Genomic DNA, 7,999 nt, shown 5'->3' with positions numbered 1-7,999 from the left:
TGTATAAGATATAGGGCCCTTAATATTATGTAGAAAAGCACACCTAATGTACAAAATAGGCTTCAATGGTTCGTTACCATTGTGCAACATTTGATTAAAACACGTTTACTTCAAACTTGTACAAAGACAAACAGAAAAAGACTGTGATGAAGGAGGAGTGAAGGATGAAAGAGAGGAGGGAGATGTACTTGTGACTCCCTGTAAGTCCTAACAAGCATTATAGTAAGTATCAGGGAAAGACTGTGATGTATCTTAAGTGCAGCAGCTGATCTCAAGTAAACACATTTAGGGAGAGGGACACAAACATATTTATCTCTGTCACAGAGGTCGAACAAAGAGAGGCAGCTGCAATATGACCTGACTGATGGGACAACTTGACCAAGCTGGATAAAAGAGAGTGGGAAAGGTGACAGAAGACAAGGATGGAGAGGTGAAGATGAAGAGGCTAATAGGTGAAGAAAGAGGAGGAGGAGGAGGAGGAGGAGGAGGAGGAGGAGGAGAGGAGGAGGCGGACGTGCATTAAAGGAGTGAGTTGAAGGCATGAAGCCCAGCCGAGGGGAGGGGGGTGAAGTGAATCGGTCAACTTGTTCCCAGAGCAGCTTCCCAGCAAATCACAGCATGACTTCAGACAGCACTTACGGCTATATTAAACATGAACACACGCACAGACAACACACACACGTAGAAAAAAACAAAAACGTGTATATTCTTACAGTATACATTGATGTGTGTGCATTTGGACATACGGACAAAAACAAAAACTCACTGCCTCACTCTTTCATAACACTCCATGGAAAGCGCGGGACACTTAAGTTTCCACGAATGCAACAATAGTGACACAGTCTCCAGTGCTGAGATTTACTGACCTGCAAACATCCTGCCTGCATGCTCAGAGGCTTTTGGGCTGGTCTTTTCGAAATGGACACTCTGCCATTTAACTTGTTGACAATGTGTTTAACTTCAGGGTTTACCTCCACCGAGAAACGACATTATACAACCAGGATTTATTACTGTTCAAACACCTGCAGCTTTCCCATAATACAAACATGGCAGCCTGGTCAAACTGGCCCTTACAATACAGTTATGGACTTGTGGGGAAAAATTTAACTGTCAAACTGTGGTATGTGGAAAAGCAAACTGACGCAAACTATTTAAAGTGCTACTTGGGGTAACAAATGAGAGACAATGAGGCTTCAGATCAAAACTGTGATATTTGATATTATATCATTTCTGCTCTTCCCTGCAGTATTTTCGGTAACACTTTACTTGAAGGTATCTACATAAGAGTGACATGACACTGTCATAACTATGACATGACATGGTCATGAACCTGTAATGAACATTATGTACATGTCATAAACGTTTATGCTGTCATTAAATGTCTTTCGGTTTTTGTAATGACAAGTTGACATTGTCTGGGTTGTCTTGATTATGACAACTTGACATTAATCAAAGTGACATTACCAGAAGTTGTCTTTGTCATGACAAGTTGACATTAAATTTGTTTGGGATGTCCTTATTATGACAACTTGACATTAACCAGGATGACATTACCAGAAGATGTCTTTGTCATGACAACTTGACATTAAATTTGTTTGGGATGTCCTTATAATGACAACTTGGCATTAAATTTGTTTGGGATGTCCTTATAATGACAACTTGACATTAATTCAAGTGACATTACCAGAAGTTGTCTTTGTCATGACAAGTTGACATTAAATTTGTTTGGGATGTCCTTATAATGACAACTTGACGTTAACCAGGATGACATTACCAGAAGATGTCTTTGTCATAACAACTTGACATTAACAAGAAATGCACCTCTTTTTGTGTTTATGACAAGTTGACATAATGATTGATACAAACACATCTTCTGGTAATGTCATCCTGGTTCATGTCAAGTTGTCATAATAAGGACATCCCAAACAAATTTAATGTCAACTTGTCATGACAAAGACAACTTCTGGTAATGTCACTTGAATTAACGTCAAGTTGTCATAATCAAGACAACCCAAACAATGTCAACTTGTCATTACAAAAACCGAATGACACTTAATGACAGCAGTCATAAACGTTTATGACATGTACATAATGTTTATGACAAGTTCACGACAGTGTCATGTCATAGTTATGACAGTGTCATGTCATAGTTATGACAGTGACAGTGTACCTTCAAGTAAAATGTTACCATATTTTCTTATCCCTTTGCACTGTAACAGGCTATAAACAAGAAAAAGATAAAGATTAAGTCTATGGCGGCGTTCACACTGTAAGCTTTATTGCTCAATTCAGATTTATTGCTGGGATAGTTTTTTCTTTGTTTGGCTGTTCACATGATTTTTAAGTGGCCATTATCAGATTCTTCTGTGAACTGGTTAGGCCCTGAAATTTGACTCTGTATAATTGCCTATTCAGATCTGTGTGTGTGTGTGTGTATTTATACACACTGTATATTCAATATATAGTGCCACATTCAAAAGTAGGCTTAACATGCTCATATAGATGGCACATTAACTAAGATTCATTTCACAAGTCAGCTTGTTACTTAATTATAATATTATGTAACAATGTTACATCTGTACTTCATATACTTGGCATATACATTTCCCACTGGATTAATTTCTATATCCATGTGGATCAGGACTTCATTATGCCATGCAACCTAAAGCTCTGTAATCAAGCATGGTCCAGCAGTTTACAGTTCACTGTCTGCTAATCTGAGACCACAGAGGCTGGTGGCAGGAGATCAGGTGGCCACAGCGTGGACAGAAACGTTGCTGGACTGAGGCCTAATTAGGTGTGATCCTTACAGTGGCCCCAGCGGCCACAGAGAGAGCTATAAAGGAGTTAGCAGCAACCGCAGCTCTGATAGAGCTCCCGTAAACCCAAATGTTTCCAGCTCTGCACAACAGGTGTCAGGATCTGGAACAAGCAAACAGTGGCTAACACAGGAATGCCGGGCAGCTTGTTAGTGAGCTATGGTGTTGCATGCCAAGTTCCTTTCCAGGCAGAGTGGAAAACGTCCACAACAACAAGACAGAGCTGGGAAAGCCCTGCAGATACAGGAAGACAATGGCTAATTCTGAATATGAAGTGGGAATTAAGATGGCCACATGCATTACAGAAATTATTTTTCTCTGACAATTAAGTCCCCTCAGTGCGACTGATCGTACATTGCATGATGTACATGCCACTGTTGGTAATACTAAGTTAATATTAGTAAATGTGGATAGTAACTGTGGATGACACTCGGGGTTTGCCCCGAGTTTCTGCTGTTTGTGTACATGTTGCCTTGCCCACTGTGACACTGACTGCGATTATGGATTATGATACATTATGGAGGTGTGTGTCACTGACTTATCCGTCACCCTGCTTCATATATGTGCATTTAAAAAGTTCATTGAATGAACTGTATGTATGAGATAACACAGTGTTTATTGTCCTGACATACAGATGATTACATCCTCCTTAGTTTTCGCTTTAAAGGGACAGTACACCTCCAAATCAAAAATACATATTTTACCTCTTCCCTGTAGTGCTGTTTATCAATCTTAGTCTTGGTGTGAGTTGCTGAATGTTGGAGATATTGGTCGTAGAGATGTCTGCCTTCTCTCTGATATAATGGAACTAGATGGCACTCAGCTTGTGGTGCTCAAAGCGCCAAAAAATACATTTAAAAAACTCAACAGCAATGTCTCTGTCCAGAAATCATGACCTGGATACTCCAGACTTTATTATGAGCAGTTTCAAGCGGACCAGATCAAATGCCTTACGTTAGAAAGCTGCTCTTGATTGGTCAGAATTTCCATGTGGGAAAAATCCAGGAAGTAAATAAAATGTTGAAGAAGAGTACACTTGCAAGGTAAATGTGACACTTTCTAATGTCACAATGGAGGGACAACTACGCAGGTTGATTTTAGCGCTGCTCATCGTGGACTATATTGCTGTCATTGTTCATTTTAGTCAAACCATACAGTTTGAAAATGAGGCGCGGCTCCAACTAGAAAACAATGTTTTGATGCATTGGATGTGCTGAATGTGCATATTAAGGCAGTACAGGAGGAGGTGCACATTAATAATCCTCCAGGACTGTAACATGCTCATGTTTAACCCAAACAATGTGTCATGTGACTGCAGTTGGTTCAGATCCAGGTCGGAACACGTTCTCACCACAAACGAACCACACCAGAGTTCGTTTGTAACCGGACTGAGACCACCTCTTCAAGAAGGTCTCGGTCTGGTTGTTTTGGTGCACACCTGAGATTGCTGTGTTCACACCTGCCCAAATGAACCGCACTTAGGGGGCAAACGAACTTGAATTCGATTGAACTGAATCAAACAAGGCAGGTGTGACACCCCTTTAGAGATTTAGACAACCACTGTCTACTTGATGAGACCCAAGAGACTGAACCAAAATGTTGCAGGCTGTAAAACTAAAGCATTCTGCCTGAAAATAACAAAACGCTCCCTAAAGCTGAGGGACTTAGCAGAGTCAATAATTTTATAACGAGTGTTTCATATTAGACAGAGTATCTAATCCTTTGTTGATATAAAAATATTGATTTGTGCAGCTTTAAAGATACATTTTTAAAATAAACAACACACTATAATAAAAGGTAACTGCGAATCACTGAGGAACAATGAAGGCCGCAGATGCACCGTTGACAATTTAACAACCTTATTTCATAAAATTTGAAGGACCTGTAGTTCCTATTTTGACTATAATTATTCTGATTATGAATCTCAACATCTACCAGAACAACCTGTAATCAGTGAGCAGGTGCAACATTTGGTACAGAGCACTTCCAAAAAACAAATACACTAGCCCAGATGTCTTGAACATAAGGCACTGTCCCCAAAACTAAATTAAAATGTTCAGCCCAGACCGGTTTCACGTTCAGTGGTGTGATGTTCTCTTCTGGAACAAAATGTCCCAGTCTGTGCCTCTGGAGGCCCGGTACCAGGAAAGCCAGTAAAGTCGGGCACAGCATGGCAAATCCTCACCTGCACTGCACCAACAAAGGCCTAGGACCTATTACACAACCTGCTGCACTCACTGTGGGACTTCCTCATTAACTCATTAACGTCTCTCTCACACACACACACACACACACACACACACACACAGAAGTTCTTACAAGGAGAGAGGGTGTCTGTTGTTGACCCTATTACACAGTACAAGTCCCCAAATGCCTCTTTATATTCTGAAAAACACATGCAGTCTACTGTTCTATCATGTGTTATCAAAGCTGTTTGCTCAGGACTTATGGAGTGTGTGTGTGTGTGTGTGTGTGTGTGTGTGTGTGTGTGTGTGTCGGGTTTATGACACGCAGTTTGGGGAAAGATAACGACTGGTATGTAAGACTTAAACACATCAGCAGACCAATGTCAGGCAAGAGTCAGATGGGGTAACCGAACACGTTGTCATGGTTACAATGAGTGCTGTACTGATTGAGAGGCACTTGGAAATTGAGGCTGCATGAGTTTACAGTGTCTTGTCAGTGTCAAGTAGTGTTTAGTTTGAACAGTAAGTAACTGAATACTTATTTAGTCATCTGCCGAAGCCTTGTTAAGCTAAGCTAAGCTAAGTTAGGAAATACAGGTCTCAACCATCAATGAAGGTGGAGACTGAAGTCAATGTCACTGCTTTCCAGTACCGGTAAAACACTTTGGGTCATGCAAAGCAAAGCAGACAGTTTGCAAGTAACCATGAGCCTGTTTACAAATGGTATTAAAATGTGTTCTGGCTATACAAACACTAGGGGTGTGCCATATTATCTCATTCATGATAGTATCTGTTTAATTTTTACTATGATAAGAAAAAGTCATAGTGATATTTGCAGTATTTTGACTTGTTGACATATTGACATCATACTGTTACCCACGGCAACAACAAGCCTGGCTGAAAGTGAAATTATTATCGACTTGAGGTGGTTCTGGGAAAAAAAGGAGCAGCTTCAGTAGCGTGGAATAAACTGTGGCGTCCTGAAACCTTTGGTAATGGAAACCTACGTCACATTGTCAAGAAGAATATCATTACCACAAAAATACCCTGAAATATCATGATATTATTTGAGGGTCATATTGCATGGAATATGCATCCCAGACCACCTCAGCAAGTACTCTGGGTGATCAGATGACAGTGCATCTTGGTGGTTGTTTACACTTGTATTTGGCACTCTCCACTTGTTATCAGATCACCCAGGATGCATGTTAATACCAGGTATAAATGGTCTACTGTTCTATGAATTTGGGGGAACGGGCGTTAGTGTGTGGGTCTGAATGCACCACCTAATTTGTGAATGGGTCTATTACACGATTGCAAAGACCAGCTAAAATACACCCTGACATTGGCATATAGATGATTGTGCACAAAACTCCTGCAACAGTGCTTTGGAACGGCCGAGAGGAACCAATGAGTGCAACTTGAGGTTTTTCTGCACATATAAGGAGCTGCATACATATTTTTTGCTTTATGTACACACAGAAACATGCTAGAAGTAGGCCAAGAATTGCTTTATAAACAACAGAATGCCAATGAAAAAGTCGATGAAATTTTAAAGCGAGCCACCCAACCCGAGCATACAAGATACTTATCTGCTTTTCTTGGCTCTTGTGAAGCTTTTTGTGCCAGTCTTGGCTGTTTAAACAACCATGTACAACTTCTGTATTAGAAGTGCAGGACAGTTTGTTCTACTAGACTCAACTTTTACATGATCTACGTATTAACCATGGGATTGTTTTCCTACAAAGACCCTCTGCTTGGAGCAATCCATACAACACAAACAACTATTAATAAACTGCACAGAGGGCGATATGTATGATCAGACTTGTACCACCAAGTTCATGTTACATGGCCAGTGAGCTAACTCCTATATATAAAGACATATAACATATCACCAGGAATCACCCAGGGGAGTGACCTCAGTGTTGTGACACTTGACTGAATGTGTGATCCTCCATTTACACAACAGCACTGGATGAATTATCCAGAAATGCAAAGAGTGGAGACACATTAGGAGAGTTCAGGTGAAAAAAGATGCTCATCCACACTGAGCCTTTGTTGCAGTCATATTTACTGGGACTGGTCACGGAAAGCTACAGCAGGATACTTTCTCACACTGCTTAATAGCTTCACTGAGTGGCAACCAACATTACAAATGAGCCATGACTGTTTTGACATCATGCATGGGTCTTTTAAGAGTGTGTAAAAACTTCCCAACTATGCCAGTAGAGTGATAACTCTATACTCTGAAACAATGATTTTTAAAATAAGGCCATGTATCTAAGAGTGAGGTGCTGACTCAACCTTCTGGGTCCCACAGACACCAGTAGACATTTGGTAACTTCCCTGGTGATGCTGTGTTCGGTCTGTCTATTCGATCTTCTCTTTTTTTTCATTTTTTACCTTCAGTTCGGTATTAAGCTTGTAAAACATATAATCAGTTGAACTGAGGTAGTTCCTGAGTTGGCCAATCCAGAACATCCTGAACAACTGTATTTTGTTCTATTGCCTTTCATTGTTAAAAAGTTGGAGACTATTTACAAAAGGGACAGTAGAAAGTAGAACAGACTTACTCTTTGGTGATCCAACATAGATGTGAAAACCCTTTTATACCCCCTCTCCACCAAAATGAGCCTGTGTATGCAGGTTTTTAAAACAGGTAAACCTGCTAAAAAAAAATAGGCTATAGACTCCTTTCCAACTGACCCTTTGCTAAGTCCCGCCCCTGGATGCAGACTGGCCCATCATAACGTAGCATTGAGCCGGCTCAGACCAGGGTCTGACACCAACACAGCTGTGCTCCATTGACTCTAATGCAGTCGTTTCAGATTTCCTTCATTTTCAGGCTGGTTTTGTGGATTTGGAGCTAAATGTTGTGCCTGGGGCACGTCGTGTATTAATGATACTCGTTACCTGGAGAGGTTGGAAAAAGATATACGTTTCTTCCCTGTTCCAAAACCAAAATCAAACCCTGAAAAGTGTAGGGCTAGCTAG

The sequence above is a fragment of the Epinephelus moara genome, chromosome 20 (genome assembly GCF_006386435.1).
Source record: "Epinephelus moara isolate mb chromosome 20, YSFRI_EMoa_1.0, whole genome shotgun sequence".
NCBI classification, from domain to species: Eukaryota; Metazoa; Chordata; class Actinopteri; order Perciformes; family Serranidae; genus Epinephelus; species Epinephelus moara.
This window is presented reverse-complemented; position numbering follows the sequence as displayed.